The sequence below is a fragment of the Tupaia chinensis genome, unplaced genomic scaffold (genome assembly GCF_000334495.1).
Source record: "Tupaia chinensis unplaced genomic scaffold, TupChi_1.0 Scaffold000023_1, whole genome shotgun sequence".
Classification (NCBI taxonomy): Eukaryota; Metazoa; Chordata; class Mammalia; order Scandentia; family Tupaiidae; genus Tupaia; species Tupaia belangeri.
In genome coordinates, this window is record NW_006159453.1 from 4,235,747 (window position 1) to 4,261,057 (window position 25,311).

A 25,311-nucleotide genomic window follows, 5' to 3' on the forward strand; every position below is an offset into this window, starting at 1 on the left:
AAACAAAAACAAAAACAAAAACAAACTTGTTGCTGCTGACGCTTTCCTTCTAAGGTGGATACTAAGCAGAATCATCCATTTCTGGGCCCCACCATATCCTTTACCCTTAGGAGAGGTCAGATGTGTGAGAGTGGGCTAGAAGACACCCATGTAAAAATAATATATATGCCCGTTTACTGATGATTATTTATTCCCATTTTTCATTTAACACAGGATTTGAGTACGTTTAATATTATGTACAATGCAGTGCTTTGATGAACATTCTTCAGCAATTTAAATAAGTAAGATACTTCTTGAACTACTCATGACCTCAACAAGGGACCAGGAAGCATCTATCAAACACTGCACAAACACAACGCACATGTGGGTATGAGTGCTGCTCTGCAGACAAAGCAGACACACTGCTGCTGTGTGTACCAGTGACATTTAAGAGAAAAAAATGTGTAAGTATAAGCAGTGAAATCCATTGACATGTATGTGCCATTGTATCCATTTCTGGGCCCCACCATATCCTTTACCCTTAGGAGAGGTCAGATGTGTGAGAGAGGGCTAGAAGACACCCATGTAAAAATAATATATATGCCCGTTTACTGATGATTATTTATTCCCATTTTTCATTTAACACAGGATTTGAGTACGTTTAATATTATGTACAATGCAGTGCTTTGATGAACATTCTTCAGCAATTTAAATAAGTAAGATACTTCTTGAACTACTCATGACCTCAACAAGGGACCAGGAAGCATCTATCAAACACTGCACAAACACAACGCACATGTGGGTATGAGTGCTGCTCTGCAGACAAAGCAGACACACTGCTGCTGTGTGTACCAGTGACATTTAAGAGAAAAAAATGTGTAAGTATAAGCAGTGAAATCCATTGACATGTATGTGCCATTGTGTGTGTGTGTGTGTGTGTGTGTGTTATTAGAAAGCTCAATAAACATTTGTGCTCTTACTCTGTGTCATGAACAGATTCAGCCCTGAGAAGGCAGGCCAGTTTTATTGCCACTGTGTTAAGGTTGAGGAGCCTGCCTCAGGGTCACATCCCGAGCATTTCTGTAGACCCATTTAAAAGGTCAGTACTGAGGAGGCCAGTTCCCTAGTCCATGTCCTTTCCTCGGTCACCCTCTCTTCCTCCTGTTTCTCCCTCACTGGCTTTGTCAGATGCTGTATTTTCAGTATAGAGCCTGATACTTTATAGTTGTACGTATTGAATTCTCTTGAAAGGGAGAATTTATCGAGCATTTTCTATGGTGAGGACTAAATAGGACCAGAAAGACTATTTCATCGTAGAACTACCCTTCAAATACTCATAAAAGTTGGGAGGATGGGGATTATTATTCACAGAGTGAATAAAGAATAGGAAACTAGGTAACCAGTATTAGACAGCATCTGGATAATGCTTTAAGGTATATGGATCACCCTCCCCACCCCATAGACTGTCACTTAAATCGTGCATTTGACTTTATGATAAGGAACCAGTTCAAAAAGAAAAACGAAAATTAAAAAATAAAATAAATAAAAAACTGCCAAAGACACATGGCTAGTGAGCAAGAGCTGGACTCCAATAACTCTGACACCACTGTGCTCTCCAACCATACAAAGTTGCTGTTCATAAGGTTAACAGATACAGTTCAGGGAATGGAGAAAACAGCCTGACATGCTTCTGGGCCTTTAGGGATATGCAGTGGTAGAAGAGAAAAGCTTTCCAGCTGGGGAAGAACAGGAGCAGAAAGGTCTGGAGTACGGAAGAGCAATGAGGGGAGAAGTCTCTCCTCTGAGGAGAGAATCTTTATAGCCAGATGGAGAGGTAGCGAGGACACGAAGTGTTCATAACATTCTAGGGTGAAAAGTATGGCTTGTCTCGACTTACCAGAAAGAACCACTCGAGAGTATAAAACAGTTGTTAGGAAAACTTCCCTGGTAAGGCATGAGAGATAGATACACTGGGGCAGGACAAGAGGGAGGAGAGAATGAAGACCAGGGTTTAAGCAGGAATCTACTGTAGTAATCAGTAATAAAGGTTGAGGATTAAGAATAGGAGAGTGAGAATGACCAGGAATGAAGGAATTTAGGTGGAACTATGACGAACATTTTTTTTCTTTTTTCTTTTTTGGAGAGGTTTTTGCTATAGGGCGTGTGTGCTCACCAGACAGACAGAGAGAGACATAGAGACAGAAAGCAAGAAATCACCCCCCAGGGGGGATGGTCACGCCGCAATCCCTTCTCCTCCATTCTCCTCTCGGGATCTTGGGCACGCACACACATGCACCCAGCGTGAGTTTTAAGTCACTGGGTTCAGGATGTGAACCACAGTCGACTACATGGGAGTCCAGCGACATAGCCATTACGCTAACTGCTGGTCCCTATGAAGGACATTTTTATACCTATTGGCTGATGGGAGAGCTGGGGAAAGGAGAGGGGAGTGAAGTGGGCCTGATAAAAGGTTCTACCATAAAGTGCTAGTTAATATTCCAATATGCACCAGAAGACCAAGGAGCAATCTGGTGTCCTTTCATTTTGATTCAAGGCTAATTATTAACATAATTAAGGTTGTATATCTTTACTAAGGGTTTGGAACAGCTTAATTTTGACTGAGTATTGCTCTTGAGAGTGAATCTAGTGGGAAAAATTGAAGAAAGTAAGATAAAAAGGCCAGTGAGTTCCGTCCAGAGACACAATACCATGTTATGGAAATAACAGAGGTAGCATGAAAGGGAATGATTGATCCAATCAGTGCCAAATTTTAAATTTAGAATGTGCCTCTTTGGTAGCAGTATGGAGAACTCATTAGAAAGGAAAAATGTACATAGGATAATCTGTTCCATGAAATCCTGGAAGGAAACTTTCTAAACCCAGAGAGGCATTCAAAGATCCAGTCCCAAGAAATACAAAGGACCCTAATTAGAATCTACCCAAGAAGATCTTCTCCAAGACACATTATAGCCAGACTGACCAAAATCACAGACAAAGACAAGATACTAAGATTGGCAATAGAAACACCAAGTTACCTACAAAGGATATCCCATCAGAATCAGCAGACCTCTCATCGGAAACAGTGTGAGTGAGGGAAGAATGGGAAAATATATTCAAAGTGTTAAGGGAAAAGCAAAATCAACCAAGAATACTGTACTCAGCAAGATTACCCTTCATATGGGAAGACAGGACAAGAACATTCTCAGATAAACAAAACCTGAAAGAATTTACCAACACCCGACCTGATCTCCAAGAAGTTCTCAAGGGAGTGCTGGCTCTATCAGGAAAACTAAATAGAGACACACAGAAGTAAGAGTTAAAAAACTAAGACAGTGCCTAGCATAATCGTAGGGACAAGTTTGGAGTATTATATCCCAGAATTTAATCAGGAAGATCGAACCACATCAGAAGATAGATTAAGTACATGAGACTGAAATGGTGAAATAGCATCTTATGACTTTTGACTAAAACATTGCTGATTTTCTTCTAGGCTTTGTTTTCCAGTTTTAAGGATTTTTGTCCTGTCTTGAGCTGCCAATAGATTCATGCACCTACTATTTGAACAGAATCCTAACCTATTTCCTGGCTTTAAGTTTCAACCAAAGTTCCTTAGCATTTTTTTGATTTAGTAAAGCTAAAACTGCTTTTCTTAAGAAAAAAAAAAAAAAAAAGGAAAAGGAAGGAGACCAGATAGATCAATAGTTAAGGGTAAACAAGGAAGTTAGAACTAAAATATGACTGAGTGTGAAGAAAAAGAGGGGATAAAAGCGAACACATTACCATTATTTTAAAGCACTTCTGAGCAGGTACTCTGTTAAACAGCTTATGAGCATGGCTCTAGGGTTCCTTAGGTGTTCATCAGATGGACTGGGTGGCAGACTAGATGTTAAGTAGAAGCAGGACTTGAGGACAAGTGACTATATCATTTTTGGCCGCAGGGTCAATGGTAGAGGAGGGTAATGAGCATGGTTTTTAAAACATTGAGTTTGCAGTACCTGTTGGCCATCCGAGTGGCATGGTCTAGCAGGCAGGTGGAAATAAAAACTGGAGCCCTGAGGAGAGAAAAAAAACAGGAGTTTGTTAGGTTGTTCATTTTTGCCAAAGATCTCGCCAATATCAGGTTTAAAGACCTGCACAGGAAACAAAGAAATTATGTAAAATACAGAACTACATGTACCTTTAGTTCATCTCTCACACAAACAAATGCACTCAATACCCTCCTTTCTGAATATAGCCATTTAAAACTGGGACAATTTAATCGTTTATGATGACAACTGAATTGCCTATGACGTAAAGTCTGTTATGCTATAAAACACAACACACATGGACACACACACAGACACAATGACGCCTCTTTGAATGGCTTCTTCTTGACTGCCCAGTTGGAGGTACACAGGGTTGCAAGCAATCAAAGACATTTTAGTTTTAAATAACTTCCAGTCTCTCTACTGCAGGTGGTTCATTGCCTTTGTGATCAGAAACTGCCAACTCTTTGACACAACATGTAAGAGCATATTTTTCATTTTCTATCAGTCTAAAAAAGTGGCTACCTCTCCTGAACTCCTTTGAGCTTTAATAGAATCATGAAGGAATTTCAGATGTTTCGTTTTTCTCCAGTTAATCTCTACTTAATATACTAAATACTTATTTTGTTTATTTTCTTTTTATATATGTTTATTTCTTGGAAGTGAGAGAGGTGGGCATCCCTAACAAGGTCCACCCTCAACCAGCCCATATCCCAGACATGCCATGTGTGTACAGGAATGCCTTGGAACACAATGCTGGGACCTTCCCAGATGGGCCCAGTGCATTCCCTCTACCCACCATCTGGCTCCTGTTCTGTCTAGGTTTTGCCCCCCTCTCCCCAACTCTGTGGCGAGCACTGCATACAGGAGCCCTCTTGAGCTATCCGCCATCTTGAAACCATTAGGCTTCACTTCCTCACTGAGCAGAAATCATGTGACCAACCGTTCTCCCGGGAAGTGGTTAGGTTTCTAGGCAACGGGAGAGATCCACCCACATCAATGATTGGTTCATGCTGTTGTATCTCATTTGCATTTCGGGCAACCAATTGGTTCCCACCAGCTGTATATAACTCGCCATTTCTCTTCAATAAAGAAATAGACAGAAGAAGACGACTTGATCAGCACCTCGTAGTGTGTGTGCGTGTGTTTGTCCCATCTCTCACTCCCTCCCCCAAGGAACTTGTTCCACTGTCCTGCAGGCCAGGACACAATTCAACCCAGTAAATGTTTATAGAGTAAATCTGTGATTATTTCACTTCAAAAACTTAACGTATGTTTCTCCTTAGTAATCACATCTCAATCTCTATGATCCAACTTCATTCTGAACTATGACTTATACCTAATATAAGGAACTTCAAGAAGCTCATGAAAATGGAATTAAAGCATAAGTTTATTTTCTTGCAAAAATACCCCTCTCCAAATACCCCCCAAAAACTCTTTCAAGACCTATATTGTTAGTGGGACCTTGTAGGAAACTAAATGTTATTGGTACAGGTTGAATATCTCTAATCTGAAAATTTAAAATGGGCCATACTCCCAAATCCAAAACTTTTGAATGCCAGCATGATGCTAAGTGAAAAAAATCCACACCTGACCATATGTGATGGGTTGCAATCAAAATGCTACGATACAAAAATACTGTATAAAATTACCTTCTGGCTCTGTGTATGTAAAACATAATGAATATTGTGTTTAGACTTGGATCTCACCCCCCCAAGATAATCTCATTATGTATATGCAAATATCCCAAACTAAAAAAAAGAAAAAAAAAAAGCCCAAAATATTTCTGGCTCCAAGCACTGCAGATAAGGGATATTCAACTCATACAAAAGAATTAACCCAGGGAACTGTGGCCAAATGTCAATCAGGGCCCTCAAGGTTTTCCAGGTGATTTCCTCTATACACTCTGTCTTCCGAGGAGGAGTTACAATGATTCTTCTATCTGCCTTGTTCTGAATTCTGCTTTCCCTATTCTCAATTTCTGTTTAGAGCATCTGTTTCAGCAAAGGCCTCCTTTTGGTATTTTAACCACAGGTTACCCGAGTTTGACATCTGTTGTTTTCATTACTTGAAACTTTTTTTGTGTGTGGTTAAACCTAAGAGCGTGACCTAGGCCTATATTTCTACTTAGACCAGAAACTCACATAACTTAAAATCACAAGATGGATACCATAGACTACTTTCCCTCTCAAGATTCTTATTGTCCTTCTTTGGTCCCATTATAAAGCCAATAATTTCCTCACCACCCTGTTTGATGGCATAATCACAGTGACCATTTGCATTTATAACTCAACATAATTTTTCTTTTCTGGCCAACTGGATTTACTTTGTGTGAATCATTGTTAGATCCAATCCAAGAAGAAACTATTATCATATGCCAAATTCATATTAAGAATGAAATTGCAATTTCAAACCTGGAAAAAAAAGAGATATAGTCTAAATAATTTCTGTTATAACTTTTCCATTTGATCTCCAAATATATATTAGGAAAAAATATTGTGCTTTTGCACCCTTAGTGAAATGCAGCCAATAACCTAGGCTGGCTTTTTAAGTCACTGGATTGGGATTAATTTAATTCATTGGCCAATTCCAAACACATCAATTGTATCAGCAAGGCAATATTTAGAAAGGCCCTGGCCATCTGCACAGACGACAACGCACTTGACAGCACTCCTTTCTCGAGCAATGACTCAAATCAGCTAGACTGAAAATAAATCTAAAGGGTACACAGCTGTCATGTAGCTGCAAGTAGCTTTCTGAACAATAACTTGATTCATTTTTCCTTATTTATACAACTGGTTTTGCAAACAGAATTGCAATCCACCGAGTGCACTTTCTCCTCCCTGGAGAATTCTCAGAGTCCTAGAGAGGGCTCTATCGCAGCACTTTGCTCTGAGGGATAACAAACTGCACATGGTGATTTCCCGATTTTTATTTAATGAGAGAGATATTGAAACTCAATAATCTATATGAACCATTTACAAAATAAGGACTCCAAAATTTGATAGTAAAATTTTATCAAAGGCACGTTATCCTGAAGTTTGAGGGGCAGGCAGGTACCAAACTGGATTTCTGTATCTATTGGTATAGACACAGATAGAACATCGTTAACACTCCTTTGTTTTAGAGAGTTTTGCTATAGGGTACACATGCCTTGGAGAGATAGAGACAGAGAGACAGAAGGCAACAAATCACCCACCAGCAGAGATAGCCAAACTCTTTCTCCTCCAGTCTCTTCTCAGGATTTTGGGCATGAACACACACACATGCCTGGTGTGTTTCGAGGCTCCAAGTCTGGGACTCGAATCACAATCGACGATGTGGTAGTGCAGTAACATAACCACTACACCATCTGCTGGTCCCATAACACTCTTTAATTATTGTTTTATCTTCTTATGGAAAATTTCGAAAGTACAGAGAGCCCACGTGTTCATCACGGAGACTATTATAATATCCACTCTTATTGGATAATATGAAACAAAGTCTACGTATTATTTTTATCAGTCTTATTTCAGTATGCATTGTTAAAGTAGAGTCTTTAAAACATAACCACAATATCTGGGGCTGGCAAGTGGCATGGTGGTTAAAGGTGCTGGACTCCCACAGGGCCGATCATGGTTCAAGTCTCGGACCTGGTGGTTTGCTTTCTCACTTCCTTTCTCTCTCTCTGTCTCTCTCTGATCAAACTGGAAAATAATAATGATAATAATAATAAATAAAGTTAAATAAAATAATTGTTTAAAAAAATAAAATAAAACATATAACCACAATATCATAATCATGCCCAGTGCTATGCTGATGGGTATTTAACAATTTTTTAAAAGGTTATTATTTACAGTCTTTGCCCTTTTCTGTGGTGTAAATACTCCTTCCATGGCCAATTTCAAACAACATGATGTCACTAAACATAAAGTCGAGAAGAGATGTGTAGTACACTATTACATAGTAGTTCCACTCTGCAGATGTGTTAGACAAAAAAATCTTAAAAGCATAGATAACAGCAAGTTACAGTAAAAATAATTAGGAAGTATTAAGTTTCAAGTATTAATTGTTATCACTTTAATTGTAAGTTTATATAATTCTTGTATATGTCTGGCTTGTAAAATTCCTAAAAATATAAATTTTCATAAGCCAATGTGTGTCAGCTCTAGCATACCACTAAATCACATCCAAATAATAATTCCTCACTATTACCAATTTTCCAAACATCTCTGCCACATCTCTTTTCTCCTTAGCAATAGAGAAATAATTTTAAGCAGAAAAAAAGGAATTTTGCTTCAGAACGACACACCAAAGTTAAGCTTTTCAAATGGCTTAGTGCTACTTTCTGTGTGTAAATCAGTCTGCTGTTAGACTGTTTCCAGGAGGTTAAATTAGAAGCCATTGTGACTGTATGCCTCTGTATCACTGGGAATCATAGTAATGTTCTAATTTTGGTTTCAGTACTCATCTTCAAGGCCTCAGAAGAGAAGGAATTTGAAAAGGAGTAGAAGAAAAACTTGGAAGACAAAATATGTCCCTTCGAGGTGGTCAACCATAAGTTGGAGGAATGTTCTAAGAAGATATGACACCATTCTGTGCCTAACAGATCCCACCATTGAAACATAGTTTGCAAAAAGCCTTTTTTAAATGCGCCCTACCAATAGCCTGACTGCCTAGTGGTTAAGGAAAATGGAACCCACATGGCCAACTGGTTTAAATCCCAGCCCTGGTGGGCACATGTGGGTGCATCCCCCAAATCTCAACAGGATGGACAAAAGGAGAGGGGGGATTGTGACATGGCCAAAACCCATGAAGAAGTGATTTCTCCCTTTCTCTTTCTCTTTCTTTCAAATGAGCACAGGCACCCTCTGGCAATGAACAAGATCAACAGCAACAATGAAAAAACAAAAAGAACACAAAATAAGTTGTTTTCCGAAACGGAATATAGCACATGAGATCTGATAGTGCCTAAGCAGATAGTGGGGTGCAGTGACCACCATCTTGAGGATGCCATGTTGGACTGCAATACCACCTTGAGCTCACAGTCAAGTGAAGCTTTACATTTCAATCAGTGAGCCCATCAGTGCCTACCAGTGCTAACCCGGATTCCACAGTGTCCATTCATGAACCACTCCCAACACCAAATTTGGTCCTGCACTGCCTTTCCAACATCACTTTCCACTACGTCTTTGAATATTCCCTCTATTCCAGACAGGCTAGCCTATCTCCTGTCCAAAAACCACATAACATGACAATTTTAACCTTCTATTTTTTTATGACAAAAATGTTCTAACCCATATAAAAAAATCAATAATGGCATAAGGAGTCCCCATATACTTTTTGTCCAGATCTAGTAACTCATATCACACCCATGCCCAGGTTTGTTTTGAAGCAAATCCTGGACACATCGCTTCACCCACAATTATTTCACTACTACACATTCTGTCCTACAGAGCTCCGCTCAAACATTCCCCTTTCACCTCGTCCTCCTTTCCAAATCCTATGCCAACCGGCAAGGCCCTCTACATGGTTTCCACTGAACTCATCAGTCAGTCATAGGTCTCCTTGGGACATCTGTCTTATTGCTGCCCAGGTGCTCTGAGTTCTTAAGTTTGACACTCACAGTGTTATTGGCCTGGAGAGCAGGAAACCTCTCTTACTTACACATATAGAGCAATAATTCCTGTTTAGTAGGAAAAGAAACAAAACATAACAACTTGGCTTTATAGACTTTTTAAAATTCGGTACAATAACAACAAAACTGGTAAAAACAACAACCCCAAATCAGTACAATTTTACACAGCATGTTGACACCATCCCTTCTGTGGGAAACGTCTTGGGAAATGGCAAAAGAAGGTATGTGCACAGAGTATGATGGCACGGGAGGCACACCAAACGTGGAACTAAAAGGCTGGGGCTTTTGTCCTGCCCCTCTGTTTATGTGCTCTTCTGGGTGTATTGTGTGACTTCTCTGAACCACCTGTAAAATAGAGATTAACTGTGGCCATTCTCCCTCTCTCCCTCGCTGAACTGTTAGAATTAAATCTAATTATACAGGTAACGATGGTTTTATAATCGATAAAGCACGTGGTTGATGCACATCATGACCTGTAATGAAATGTTTGGCTATCTTTCTAGGTGCTAAAAAATCTATTGCTTTAGGTCCTGAAATATGACGAGAATAAACTTAAACTTTCAATAGGAAAAAAAAAAAAAAAGAATGTGAGAGAGAGTACAGAGATCAGCTGGAATTCACAACCAACAAAACTGAGCCTGGCGAATGTAAAAGCACACTTAGTGTCTTTCTCGGACTTCAAGACCCACACTGGCTTATACCCAGAACAAAGTGAGCAATACCTGAAAAGGAATGTCCAAAAAAGCAATATATAGTTTCAGCTATTCAAAAAAAATTCCTGTTACTAGGCCAGCAGACAACATGGAAGTGGCTGGTGGATCCCACATGGCTGTGCAGTTTGAGTCCTAGACCAAGTGTCTTGAAACATCACATATGTGCCTGTGCCCCAAAATCCTAAGAGGAGAATGGAGGAGAAGGGACTGAAGTGTGGCCATCCCCCTTGGCGGCAGCAGAGGGGTGGGGGGAAATATTTCACTTTCTCTCTCTTTCTCTCTCTCTCTCTCTCTCTCTGGTGAGCACACATGCCTTATAGCAAAACTTAAAAAAAAGAGAAAAAGAAAAATTCTGTTACATGAAATAATTAAAAGGCAAAATTCAACTTCTGATTCTCTCTTCAAATAAAACTATAGAATTATTCAATGAAATGGTTATATTTCTAAATTCATGCTCTTCTAGGACATTCTCAAAGCGTGTTTCTCCACTCTGTACCTGCTTGCGAAAGAACAATCATTCACTTCAAACTACAAAAGTCTATCATATTACACCAAATACTGAGTAAATTACAATGGAACCCAAGTCTCTTCTTCCTCCAGTAGAAAAAGGGATACAAAAAAGTATGTTTCCACAAAACAAACGGCAAAGTTTGTTACCTGTTTCTAAGAGATCTACAAATAGACTTAGCCTATCTAAAACACTCTTTGAATATCATTAATATTATTTTGTAAGTTATCTTATAAGTAAATAAAAGTCACAGAAGTTTGGGAAAGGGCTTAAATTTGATAAAACTCTGAATAATTTAGGCCAACGCAGGAAAAGGGATGTTTCAATTTTGGACATTAATGTGACTTCACAATAGTCAATAAAGACAGCTGCTGGGACCAGCATTTAGCATAATGGCTATGTTGCTGGACTCCTACGTAGTCAACCGCGGTTCGCGTCCCGGACCCGGTGGCTTAAAACTCACACCGGGCGTGTGTGCGTGCGTGCCCAAGATCCCGAGAGGAGAATGGAGGAGAAGGGATTGCGGCATGGCCATCCCCCCTGGGGGGTGATTTCTTGCTTTCTATCTCTCGGTCTCTCTCTGTCTGGCGAGTGCACGCGCCCTATAGCAAAATCCTCTCCAAAAAAAAAAAAAAAAAAAACAGCTGCTGAGCCTGGTAAATCCAAATGCGATTATTGGGTCAAAATCACAGAAATACACAGAGAACGTTTCAAAATTCGTAACACTGACAACAAAGCACCAAAACAGAATCTCATTAAGGAAGGATATGTTTTGAAAGAATTTCTTAAATAAGACTTGCTGCACGCAACATCTTTGAGACGTTACTAGAGAGTAAGAATCCAAAGTATAAAATATAGAATAGTTTCCTTCTCTCTACTCCCCTCCCCTCTCATGAAACCTCACTGCACACAGCATGTAATGATGTATCCCACATCTTACTCTCCATACATACTCATTTTAAATGATTTAATAAATCATAGTAGTATAACAAATGAGATCATACTACTAGAACAAATTTTTTTTTTATAGATTGCTTTAAGAAAAATAAACTACTAGAGTCACTGATTTAGTTACCCTCTTGTCCAACATGGAGAGAAACAAAGAGGTTCTAAGACTTCTGACAAATAAAAGTGAGGATTAAGGGGGCCAGCAGGTGGTCCAGTGGTTAAAGCACTGGACTGCCATGTGGCCAACCACAGTCTGAGTGCCAGACCCGGTGGCTTCAAACTTACACTGAGCACATGTGTGTGCATGCCCAAAATCCCCAGAGAAGAATGGAGGAGAAGGGATTGCAATGTGGCTATCCCACCCCGGGGGTGATTTTTTGCTTTCTGTTTTTCTGTCTTTTTCTCTGTCTTTCCAGCGAGCACAGATACCCTACAGCAAAAATCTTCCTCAAAAAAAAAAAAAAAAGTGACCATTTATGCCTTCTAGACTTAATTACTTTGAGCACTATTACGAAAAATTATCAATTAGCATGGAAGACTTTTCAAGGTCATAGGTCATAATTTATCTCAAAATATGCTTATCTCAAAACATGCATTGAAAAGGTAAAGGACAATAGATTTTTATTTGTCCACTTTCGGAATAAGATTAAACTTTAGAGACTATGAAAACTGAACAAATTTCAGGCTATAAAAAAATTTAGAGACTTTATGATCTGGTCCTGAAATAGCTATAATGTCTTCTAACATGTCTATAGTGTTCTTATCAGATGAACTATGCAACCCTAAATTTTCAGCATGAAGTAAGATGACTCCACTTAAAAATAACCAGGAAATGAGGTCAACAGGTGGCAACTGGTTAAAGTGCTGGATTCCCACATAGTTGACTGTGGTTCGAGTCCTGGATACGGTAGCTTGACAATCACTCTGGGCACATGTTGCGAGCATGCCCAAAATACTGAGAGGAGAGTGGAGAAGAGACTGCAGTGTGGCCATTCCCCATGGGGAGGTGATTTCTCACTTTCTCTCTCTCTGTCTCTTTCTGGTGAGTGAGTGTGCCCCAATGCAAAAACCTAAAATACAGAACAAAGCAGGAAAAAGACAATTTAAGCCTAGTTAACTGAACTGACAAATTAGAAATCAAAGACAACTCAGATAAAGCTTGTCTTCATAGTTCCTTCCAGGCAGATAAAACAAGCTCAATGTCAGGACACATAGGCCTTAATAAGTACCTGATGTGAGGGAGAAGTAGTGGAATACACTCGGTGTATTTACACAACAAAGAAGCCAGTACATGTCACAAGATAACCATATGCTAAATATTTCTCTAAGTGCTTTATATTAATAAACTTATTTAAAGTTCCTAACAATCCCATGGGATATTTTCCAAATTTAAAACAGGCTTATATGACTTACCTAGGCCTGTACAATGAGTAAATTTATGATAGTAAAACTAGTTATCAATGTGAGTAACATTCAAAGTAATCTCAGAGAGGAATGAAAAGGAGCTTAGCTCAATGGAATGGACAACAGACTCAACTTGTGTGCATATATTCATTCATTCATTCAGTAATTAATTAGTGGGCATTACATGGCAGATACTAAGTAGGCATTGGAAAACTAACAATGGTAAACAAAAACCAATGATGCCCTGAACAGATGCCATTTCTACCTCATGGAATTTACAGAGATAGAGAGAAAGATTAAAAAAATAGTTATACATTTATTTTTATTACAATCATACATCACAGGAGCTACAAAAAAGACAGATACAAGGCCACTCTGAGGACAACTCCAGATTTCACATTTTGCCTCTAGTCCCTCGCCTACAGGTTCAAGAAATAAAGACAACTGATGGGGCAGGCAGGTGGCGTGGTGGTTAAGGCACTGGACTCCCACATGATCACATGGCTGACCACAGTTCGAATCCCAGAACTGGTGGCTTGCTTTCTCACTTTCCCTTTCTCTTTCTCTGTCTCTTTCAGAACAAGTTAAACAATAATAACAAATGCAATTAAATAAATAATTCTTCTTTTTTTTTGAGAGAGGTTTTTGCTATAGGGTGCGTGCACTCGCCAGACAGACAGAGAGAGACATAGATGAGACAGAAAGAGAGAAATCACCCCCCAGGGGGGATGATCACGCCGCAATCCCTTCTCCTCCATTCTCCTCTTGGGATCTTGAGCATGCACGTACACGTGCCCAGTGTGAGTTCTAAGCCACCGGGTCGGGGACGCCAACTACGGTCGACTACGTGGGAGTCCAGCAACATAGCCATTATGCTAACTGCTGGTTCTCTTAAATAAATAATTCTTAAAAAAAAAAAAAAAAAAGAAAGAAAGATAACCAGAAAGTCATTAAAACAAGACATGACCAGGGCCAGGAAGTCACTGTCTAGTTCCATCTTTCTGCTACATGTAAGCAGCCTTGGTGTTATGTTCAAGTTTCAAATGGTCCCAGGCTTTTAATTCCTTTTAATGGTAAGATCTACATATATTTAAAATTTTTAAACCACAAATTTAAATGATACAATTGCAATATCAAGAGATACTGCAGTATCGGGAACCAGCAGTTAGCATAATGGCTATGTTGCTGGACTCCCACGTAGTCGACCACGGTTCGTGTCCCGGACCCGGTGGCCGGACCCGGTGGCTTAAAGCTCACGCCGGGCGCGTGTGCGTGCGTGCCCAAGATCCCGAGAGGAGAATGGAGGAGAAGGGATTGCGGCGTGACCATCCCCCCTGGGGGGTGATTTCTCGCTTTCTGTCTCTATGTCTCTCTCTGCCTGTCTGGCGAGCGCACGCGCCCTACAGTGAAAATCTCTCCAAAAAAACAAAAAAAAGAGATACTGCAGTATCAAGACAGTAATTGCTAAAATTATCAGAAAAATTTGGTTCTTGGTATAGCCCATCTTTTCTGTTCAAAAGAATGCCTGAAGTTGGCTGTTTATAGGAGAGTAGAAGTCGGGGGGGAATAAAATTAAGAGACTTGTATCCTGCCTATCAATCGGCTTAACTTTAGCCAAGTTACACAGTCTCTGAGAATGCAGCTTCTTAATTGGTAAAAATAGAAATAATCCTACCTGGCCTACTTTCTACCTTCTCATTGATGATAACATCAAATGCAATGGAAACCACCTCTACCCAGGAGGTATCAGAAAACAGCAGAATAAACTCACAAATACAACCTCTGTTCTCCCCAAGCCATAAATCTACGCAGTATGTGTACAGTTCTCAAGCGTCTCTGGAAATTAAGGAGCTGTCCTGCATGTAAGGACAGCTTATTATATACATAATCCTTATTACCTGGTTTCAGCAGACCTCTCCTTTGCAAAAGAGATCATTATGTTTTCAATAAAATAAACACTACTTCTCCAAAGTATTTTCTCATTCCCAGCTTGAAGACATCAAGTTTAAAAGCTATTATTCTTGGGCCACCTGGGTGGCATAGTGGTTAAGGTAGCTGGATCCCACTTGGCTGACTTCGTGTTCAAACTCCAGACCAGGTGGCCTGAAAACATGCCAGATACGTGTGTGTGTGTGTGTGTGTGTGTGTGTGTGTGTGTGTGTGTGTATGTGTGTGCGTGCGCGCGCGCGCCCAAAATCCCAAGGGAGAAACGAAGGAGGAAGGACTGCAGCATGGCCCTCCCTGCTAGGGAGTGGTTTTTTTCACTTTCTCTTCTCTCTTTACAGAGATTGCATGTGCCCTAACTAACTAACTAACAAATAAATAAATAAATGCTATGATTTTAAAAAATTCTACCAACATGATATATTCACTGGTAACCTGAAATTTTGAGAGACCAAATAAAGACTTGGTTGAGAACTTAATCCATTCCGTCTCTAAAAAATGATTGGAAAGTTAGAAGTTACAGTAAAACTAATAAAATTTCAGTAAGCAAAGTTTGCTTAAGTAATTACCATAGGATCCTGTGATAAAAGGAAATGGCATATTTAATCCCATGGCTTTTTCCTCAAATTTCTTTACTCCATCCCACTGCGCTACTTCAGCCTCTCAATATGATCTCTCATCTCCCATACATCCTCCACACAGCTGCCAGCATTACTTTTCAAAACAAATCTGACATCATCTCTGCTTCAAAACCTTCCTTGTGGTTCCTGGGCTCTTCCTGGTGAGGCCATGTGCTATTTATAGGGTTAAAAGGGCACCCCTAAGTCTACCACAGGCAGAGGCGGAGCCAGAGTCAGCCATGGGCATCCAACTCTCATCCCAGTGCTCTCATTCTTTCATTCACTCCACAAAGGCTAAAAGCTGACTTGAGTGAAGAGGGTTACACTCTGCAGGTTCTTTAAAACTCAAGGTGTGGGATAGAGTCCAAGCATACATTCACTCAGTGTTAAAGCTATCACAGCAGATAACAAAACTGACGAAGTACAGTGAAGCAAAAAGGAGCCAAACAAGCAAAAACCCAAGAATTTAGAGCTAGAAGGGACTTTGGCCTTCATATCACAATGTAATAGGCACATAGATCATTCAGTTTGCTCCAAAAATGTGATTCACGTATCACAACTTTATATTCTAAAACTTTGTGTGAATGTATTTTAAAACTGCACATTCCCCTAAACAAAAAAGAAAAGCCACACAAAAGTTAAAAAATAAGGACACATTAAAAACACTAGGTAACCAGGAAAGGCGTGACGTATGTTTCTATGGAAAAATGCATCATGATGTTCCCCAAAACCCAATAATTTCTCAGATCTGGGACTAAATAAGTGGAATCTTTTATTTAATCTTCGGGAAATTTATTAAAGATGTCTAGGAATATAATACATAAACATGTAATATATGAAATAATAAACAGGGGTCATCAGGTGGCGTGGTGGTTAAAGTGCTGGACTTCCACATGGATAACCATGGTTCCAGTCCCAGACCTGGTGGCTTGCTTTTTCATGTTCCCTCTTTCTCTTTCTGTCTCTCTTTGGTGAGTCATGTGCCCTATAGCAAATTAAAATAATAATAATAATAGTAAATAAAGTTAAATAATAAATTATTTTAAAAGAAAGATTGAACATACTAGTAGGACAATTACTGGATCTTATTAAAAAATAATAATAATAACACTAATCTTCTGAGACCAGCAGATAGCATAATGGTTACATTGCTGGACTCTCAGGTAGTCAGCTTTGGATTGAGTCCTGGACTCGGTGGCTTAAACTCACACTGAGTGCGTGTGCATGCATGCCCAAAATCCCAAGAGGAGAATGGAGGAGAAAGGAATGTGGCAGTCATCCCTTCTGGGGGCTGATTTCTCACTTTTTATCTCTCTGTCTCTCCGGTAAGCATATATGACCTATACCAACAATCTCCCTTTTAAAACAAACAAACAAAACCCACTAATTTTCAAAATATCTAGGAACTGTTTCATTGCAACTCTAAAGCATAAAATAAGCATGTAGTGAGGACCAACAGTTGGCATAATGACTATATCACTGGACTACCAGGTAGCCAACTGCAGTTCAAGTCCCAGACCCAGTGGCTTAAACTCATGCTGGGTGTGTGTGCGTGCGTGCCCAAGATCCTGAGAGGAGAATGGAGAAGGGATTGCGGCGTGGCCATAAAATAATAAGCATGTAGTAGCTGTCTAACTATTTCTTTTTAAATATTTAAGGGCAAGCTATTAGTAATCAGGATTTATTGATTGACTGATTGATCTGATTGATTGATTGGAGAGGTTATTGCTACAGAGTGTGTGCACTAGCTAATATTTAAGGGCAAGCTATTAGTAATCAGGATTTATTGATTGACTGATTGATCTGATTGATTGATTGGAGAGGTTATTGCTACAGAGTGTGTGCACTAGCTAAAAAGACAGAGAGAGACAGACAGAAAGTGAGAAATCACCCCCCAGGTGGGATGGCCACAATCCCTTCTCCTCCTGGGATCTTGGGCACGCACGCACATGTGCTCGGCGTGAGTTTAAGCCACAGGGTCACAGGGTCCGGAACTTGAACCGCAGTCGACTACATGGGAGTCCAGTGACATAGCCATTAAGCTAACTGCTGGCCCCAATCAGGACTTATTTTTAATCAGTTAAAAAAAAAAATCCATGACTGAGTATGCCATTTGGGCCCTGGATCCAGTAGCTAAAAAAAAAACCCAAAAAACGAAACTCACACCAGGCACATGTATGTGCATGCCCAAATTCTCCAGGAGAGATGGTACTGTCTGTCTGTCTGTCTCTTTCTCTCTCTCTCTCTCTCTGGGGCGTACACACACCCTCTGACAAATTTAAACAAAAAAGCGAAACAAAACACCTGAATACAGGCAAAGTACATTGAAGAGGGAGAAACCTAAGCTGGTAAATCTTCCTTTTGAAAGGTTAAATTGACTACATAAAATCAAGAAACAAGGGACCAGCAGTTGGCCTAATGGCTATGTTGCTGGACTCCCATGTAGTTGATCGTGGTTTGGTTCCCACACCTTGTGGCTTAAACTCACGCCGGGCGCGTGTGCGTGCGTGCCCAAGATCCCAAGAGGAGAATGGAGGAGAAGGGATTGTGGCATGGCCATCCCCCCTGGGGGTTAATTTCTCACTTTCTGTCTCTCTGTCTCTGTCTGTCTTTCTGATGAACACACCCCGTCCCATAGCAAAACCCTCCCCCCCCCCAAAAAAAAATCAAGAAACATGATTAAGGACTGTGAACATTAGAACTGGCCCAAGATTCCTTCCCATGGAACATGCTTCAGCATCAGTATTCATCCTTTGCAATATGTTGGCTATTTTTTCTTTTTTTTTGAGAGGTTTTTGCTATAGGGAACGTGCGCTCGCCAGACAGACAGAGACATAGAGACAGAAAGCGAGAAATCACCCCCCAGGGGGGATGGTCATGCCGCAATCCCTTCTCCTCCATTCTCCTCTCAGGATCTTGGGCACGCACGCACATGCGCCCGGCGTGAGTTTTAAGCCACCGGGTCCGGGACGTGAACCGCGGTCGACTACGTAGGAGTCCAGCGACATAGCCATTACGCTAACTGCTGGTTCCCATGTTGGCTATTTTTGTAGCACTAGTTTCTGCACCTGTTCATAGGCTCTCGTCAGTTATTCTTTACCTTCATGACTCCTGGGTGGACAAAGGACTGATGAAGTATGGGACAAAGGGAATGGAAGGGCCCCAAACAGCCCTTAACCCCAGTTTCCCTTCCCCGTTGGACTGGTCCAGTTCTGACAGTGAAGAACTAACCATGCCTCAAGAACCTAGATTCCTTATTAGCGTTGTAAACCATGTAGGAGACGCTTATTATATTTGCTTTGTCCTCTATTTCTATGGTACCTATCACCATAGTAACAAGGCACACAGATGAAAAAGTAGGCTAGATAGAAATACCATAAAATGGGGGAGTGAAGATGAGCATATGGGGGAAAGGGCCCTTCACTGAAGGAGAAAAAAGGCTAGAATTTCTTTCATCAATTATCGGTGCATTGAGGGGTAATACTAAATGTTCAAGAGGGTTTCTGTGTCTTTAAGAGAACAACAATAGGAAGCAGCCTAAAACTCAATAAATGTCAATGCTTCTAGGAGACAGACTTGCTAGACTTTTGAGATTTTAAAAGCCATGTATATTCAAATATCGTGAAGATGCAAAATGAAACCTTTAAACAGCATCTAATTTTGGAAATGACATCTCATTCCCTAGGTGTAGATCCTTATATTTCATGTTTTGTTTTTGTGTGGTTCCAAAAGTTGAAACATCTGTTAAGTATGGTTGGGAAGATAAGCTGTTACAATGCATATTTTCCAGAAAGTGACAAGTTCATCTTCCAAGTTTCTATATAAAATGTTCCCAAAAGGGAACATGCCGCCAGGTGGCATGGTGATTAAGGATGCTAAAGGATTTGGGGCATGCACGCACACATGCCTGGTGTGATTTTCAAGCCACCAGGTCCAGAACTGGAAGCATGGTCAACCATGTGGGTGTCCAATGCCTTAATCACCACATCACCTGCTGACCTCTACTGTGGACAATTTTATTTGCCTTTGTCAACCTTAATGTCTTGTCAGTTAAAAGAAATAACAGAAATGGAACAGGTATATAAGCTCAGGGAGCGAGATTCTAAGTATGATTTCAAGGTATGTTAAAATGGAATGCACTGAGGAGCTGGCTGGTGACGTGGTGGTTAAGGACATTGGGTTCCCACATGGCTGACCGCGGTACAAGTCCTGAACTTGATGGCTTGCTTTCTCACAGTCTCTCTTTCTCTCTCTCTCACCCTCTCTGGTCAAATTAAAATAAATAAATAAAGTTAAATAAAATAATTCTCAAAAAATTGCAGGGACCAGCAGTTAGCATAATGGTTATGTCGCTCGACTCCCATGTAGTCGACTGCAGTTTGAGTCCTGGACCTGATGGCTTAAACTCACGCAGGGCACACATGCGTGCCCAAGATCCGAAGAGGAGAATGGAGGAGAAGAGACTGCGGCGTGGCCATCCCCCCTGGGGGAGGTGATTTCTCGCTTTCTGTTTCTCTGTCTCTCTGGTGAGTGCACACACCCTGTAGCAAAAACCTCTCAAAAAAAAAAATGTAATTGAGGGCTGGCAGGTGGCATGGTGGTTAAAGGTGTGGGACACCCACATGGGCAACCGTGGTTTGAATCCCAGACCTGGTGGATTGCTTTCTCACTCCTCCCTCGCCCTGGGTCAAACTGGAAAATAATAATAATAAATAAAAGAATTCTTTAAAAACATCTAATTCATTGAACATTTGTATAATATTGGAAAGAAACTTAAGGATACATATACCATAAAAATTTTTTTAAAGCAATGGATATTCTCCAAGGTTTGTTCCACACAACTCCATAATACCAAGATTTAAATCAGCTTGCTCAAATAAACTCAAGGCTTGAACTCACACTCCGGTGAGCATGGTATTTGGAACCTCTCTATAGTGCCTACCCCAGGAATGCTGTCCCTGACCACTCTCATCCCCCACCCACCACTCTGCAGTCTTTCATTTCATTTTATTACTTTTTTTATAACACTTAGCACATGACGTTATACCTTGCTTTTGCTTACTGTCTATCTTCCTCCTCTAGGGTGTATGTTCCATGAACAAAAGACATTTTTCTATTTTTCTCTTTGTTGGAATAATTCCCAGAGTCTGTCTGGTGTGATGCCTGGTACATATTAAGCACTCCGAAAAACAAAACAAAGCAAAACAAAAACTGTTGAATAAATTTAATTTTTTTAAATCCATAAAATGAAACATGTCAGAATAAAAAATTACATACATTGTTTTTCTTCTTTTTTTTTTTGGAAAAGGTTTTTGCTATAAGGCGCGTGCACTCGACAGAAAGACAAAGAGAGACAGAGAGACAGCAAGCGAGAAATCACCCCCCAGGGAGGATGGCCATGCCTCAATCCCTTCTCCATTCTCTTCTCAGGATCTTGGGCATGCACACACACACGTGCCCAGCGTGAGTTTAAGCCACAGGGTCCGGGACTTGAACCGCGGTCGACTATGTGGGAGTCCAGCGACATAGCCATTACGCCAACTGCTGGTCCCCATTGTTTTTCTTTTTTAAAAAATCTGGGGACCTGCTATGAGCAGACCCCCTAAGGAAGGAACCTCTCTATAGTGCCTACCCCAGGAATGCTGTCCCTGACCACTCTCATCCCCCACCCACCACTCTGCAGTCTTTCATTTCATTTTATTACTTTTTTTTATAACACTTAGCACATGACATTATACCTTGCTTTTGCTTACTGTCTATCTTCCTCCTCTAGGGTGTATGTTCCATGAACAAAAGACATTTTTCTATTTTTCTCTTTGTTGGAATAATTCCCAGAGTCTGTCTGGTGTGATGCCTGGTACATATTAAGCACTCCGAAAAACAAAACAAAGCAAAACAAAAACTGTTGAATAAATTTAATTTTTTTAAATCCATAAAATGAAACATGTCAGAATAAAAAATTACATACATTGTTTTTCTTCTTTTTTTTTGGAAAAGGTTTTTGCTATAAGGCGCGTGCACTCGACAGAAAGACAAAGAGAGACAGAGAGACAGAAAGCGAGAAATCACCCCCCAGGGAGGATGGCCATGCCTCAATCCCTTCTCCATTCTCTTCTCAGGATCTTGGGCATGCACACACACACGTGCCCAGCGTGAGTTTAAGCCACAGGGTCCGGGACTTGAACCGCGGTCGACTACGTGGGAGTCCAGCGACATAGCCATTACGCCAACTGCTGGTCCCCATTGTTTTTCTTTTTAAAAAAATCTGGGGACCTGCTATGAGCAGACCCCCTAAGGAACTCAGTGTCACACCTGCGTTTTGGGGCTAATGCCTGCTCTCATCTGCTGAAGACCATCAGAAGAATGAATATACATGCCAATCAGTATGCTACAGGCATGTAATATGGTAAGTGATGTGCTTGAGGTGCCTGCCACGGGCTTCTAGAGAGACCTTCTGTAAGCTGTTGAGAAGAGGCAAGAGACCTAGGGACAGCTACAGTGTCTGCTTACGCAGGACCGGAGCACCCAAGAGCTGGGAGGGCCCCAACAAAGGCTCTCGACTTAACTGGATGATGGCCAGGCCCAGCTACTCTCTTCAGATTGCATTACTGCAAAAATGAAAATAGAAAATGGAGCTAGGTGGTGGCACAGCAGTCACACAATACTCTGTGATGATGGATCCACGTGGTTACGGGGAACTGACTGATTGATTTTGAGAGAGTAATACTGTGGAGGAATCAGCTAGCACTTATCTAAACACTGCCTCCTCCAAAACACCTGAAGCCCTGCTAGTTACGTCCAGCCATCTTATTTTCTCCCTTTTCAAACTCATTCTTTTACGTTACGAAAGAAAGGCAGACATCTCACTTCTCAGCTTCTCAGGAGCCCCCTTTTGGCTCATTGCCTTGAGGGTGATTCTTCAGGACCCTCACAGGGTTATAGATATTGGGAAAGTGAGGCTTATGACAGAAACAAACCCTTTTGGGAGTCAGAGGAACATTTTCATTACTATGTTGAGAACATTAAAAGAGAAGTCAAGCACAAGAACATTGAAAACTGTTTTTGTGATCCAATGCCAGATAACTTTAGGCATATAACTCATGAGTTTAAAGAACAGAATGGAATTATTCTGCCTTCAATCCCATATATATTTTTATATGGCAAGATTTCTCAAGCCCTAACAGCTAAGAAGCAGCACTTGATAGCACAGCTATGTGGCAGGTGGTAGGGTGCCCCTGCACCAAGTTGGAACCCACAGAAGCCCAGTGCAATCCTAGGTCTACCTGAACCTGCAGCAAAAGCTACTCTGTGTGGCAGGTAAGACCCTGCTGAGGGTCCCTCCTGCCCTTCCTCTCTCCATCTCTGACTCAAATGAAGTAAACGCTTAATTCGATGATGGAGTCTTACTCTAGTGATAAGTAATCTTTACTTACACATAAGCTATTTTAAGCCTTATGCATGTTATTACCAGAAGACTTCCCATAAAACCTTATTAATGCTCAATAATTATTCATCAAAAATTTAATGTATGCATCGTATTGGCCAACTGTATACTAGTAAAAAAGTCGTAATAGCTCAGTCCAAAAGAAATTGGATTTAACACTTGGAGCCAGACTGTCACCAAAACATTTTAAGAAACGGAAATAGGCATATCGTGTGCATATGTGTGTCACAAAATTATAAGGTAATAAACAGAAGACTTTCAAAAGTACGAATGTATGTTGGATTTTTTTTACTGACGAGGAATGAAATGAGTTCCATGAGGAAAAAGACTTCTAACATTTTAGAAATTTCTAGCTTTTTTAGACAGCTTGTTCATGTGTTTCATAAATGGATAATAGGGCGGCATCAAAAAACTTCGATATTTAATTAGTTTCTACTGGGTACTTTTAAAAGTGGTTTTTAGAAAAAAAATCAATACTTATAATATTAAAAATGTCATCTATTTAAAATTAGGATAAAGAATTTCAGATAGCACAGGCACGTGTGTGTGCATGCCCAAGATCCCGAGAGGAGAACGGAGGAGAAGGGATTGCGGTGTGGCCATCCCCCCCGGGGGGGGTGATTTCTCGCTTTCTATCTCTCTGTCTTTCTGGCGAGCGCCCTATAGCAAAAACCTCTCCAAAAAAAAAAAAAAAGACAAAAACAAGGTTCGTTAAAGTAAAAAAGTTGCCAAATCTGGAACTCTGAACAGGGTAAATGTTTAATAAATACAGTAAATGCTTGCTAATATTGACAAAGTATTTTAGCTATTCAGCTGATGTCTATTAGCATATATAATGTATAGCATTACTTCTAATCTTCAAAGAGATGTTCTTTAGAATTGTAGTCAAAAGTATGCTAGTGGGGATCAGCAGATGGCATAATGGTTATGTCACTGGACTCTCATGTAGTCAACAGTGGTTCGAGTCCTAGACCCAGTGGCTTAAAACTCACACTGGGCACATGTGCATGTGTGCCCAAAACCCCAACAGGAGAATGGAGGAGAAGGAACTGTGGTATGACCATTTCCCCCAGTGGGTGACTTCTTGCTGTCTGTCTCTCCTATAAACACACATGCTCTATAGCAAAAATCTCTCTTAAAAAAAAAAAAAAGTATGCTAGTGAAATGAAGCCCTGGGCGAGGTAATATCCATGCTGAATTGGATTCCCTAATTATCTCCTGGATATCCATTTATAGTGCTTACAGCATGCCAGATTTTATGCCAGGCCCAGGAAGCCCAGGATATGAACAAAATATATTCTTTATCAAGAAAGCGCACCAAGGAAGAGGCAGAGTTGTCCCCTGGCATAGGTACTCTGACAGGTGGAGAAAGCTCAGAGGAAACACAAAGAAGGGAGGCCACAGTTGGAGGACAGACATGGACTGGCAGAGGGAAGGTGTCAAGAATGTGTTTCAGAAGAGGTATGCTTGAACTAAGTCTTGAAAGATGGGCGTACTCTCGCAGAGAGGATCCCAGTTAGAGAGAAGGAACGAAAGCACGGAGTGAAGCAGCCCAGCTACCTAGAACCTGCCTCCCTGTGCTGTGGGCAGCCTACATACAGGGATGTGGTTGTTCACACTGTCCATGGTGCATGCACTAAGCATGTAGAAATGACAGAGTGGTAAGAGGTGAAGCTGAAGAGCTGCAGAAGAAAGACAAAGGAAGACTTTATTATGACACACCAAAGCATTTGACCCAGTGGTGAAGGAGGCCATTAAAGGATTATTAAACCAAACAGTGATGGGATGAGATGTGCCTTCTAGAAAGATTATTTTTCTGCAGTGTGGTTGACAGATTTGAGGGTGGGGGAAGAATATGGACAAGACTACAAAGTAGCAACCAGTTAGAAAACAATATTGCTTTTAGAAAAGGCTCATGACAGTAAGGGGCTCTAAGGAAAGGGCGCAACTTTGAAGGATATGGCCTGGAGACAAACTGCTACCAACTGCACAAGCAGGAGAGAGGGGAGGAAAGAGGCGAGGAGAGCCCAGGAGGAGGTCTGAGTTTAGTGGGATTATGTACTTGAGTAAATACGATTGTTATTTGTGAAAATATGGAATCTAAAGGTG

At 40.7% G+C, this 25,311-nt stretch overlaps 1 protein-coding gene across 9 annotated transcripts in view; it reads right to left on the minus strand.

The window, feature by feature from the left end:
• The window catches only part of LRRC8B (leucine rich repeat containing 8 VRAC subunit B), a 104,604-nt gene that overhangs the window by 72,378 nt on the left and 6,915 nt on the right, over nucleotides 1-25,311 (minus strand). For all 9 annotated transcript variants that reach the window (XR_003548838.1, XR_333221.3, XR_333223.3 and 6 more), the window contains exon 2: nucleotides 3,975-4,031. The gene's annotated coding sequence lies outside the window, so the exon portion shown is untranslated. The remainder of the gene's footprint in view (nucleotides 1-3,974; nucleotides 4,032-25,311) is intronic.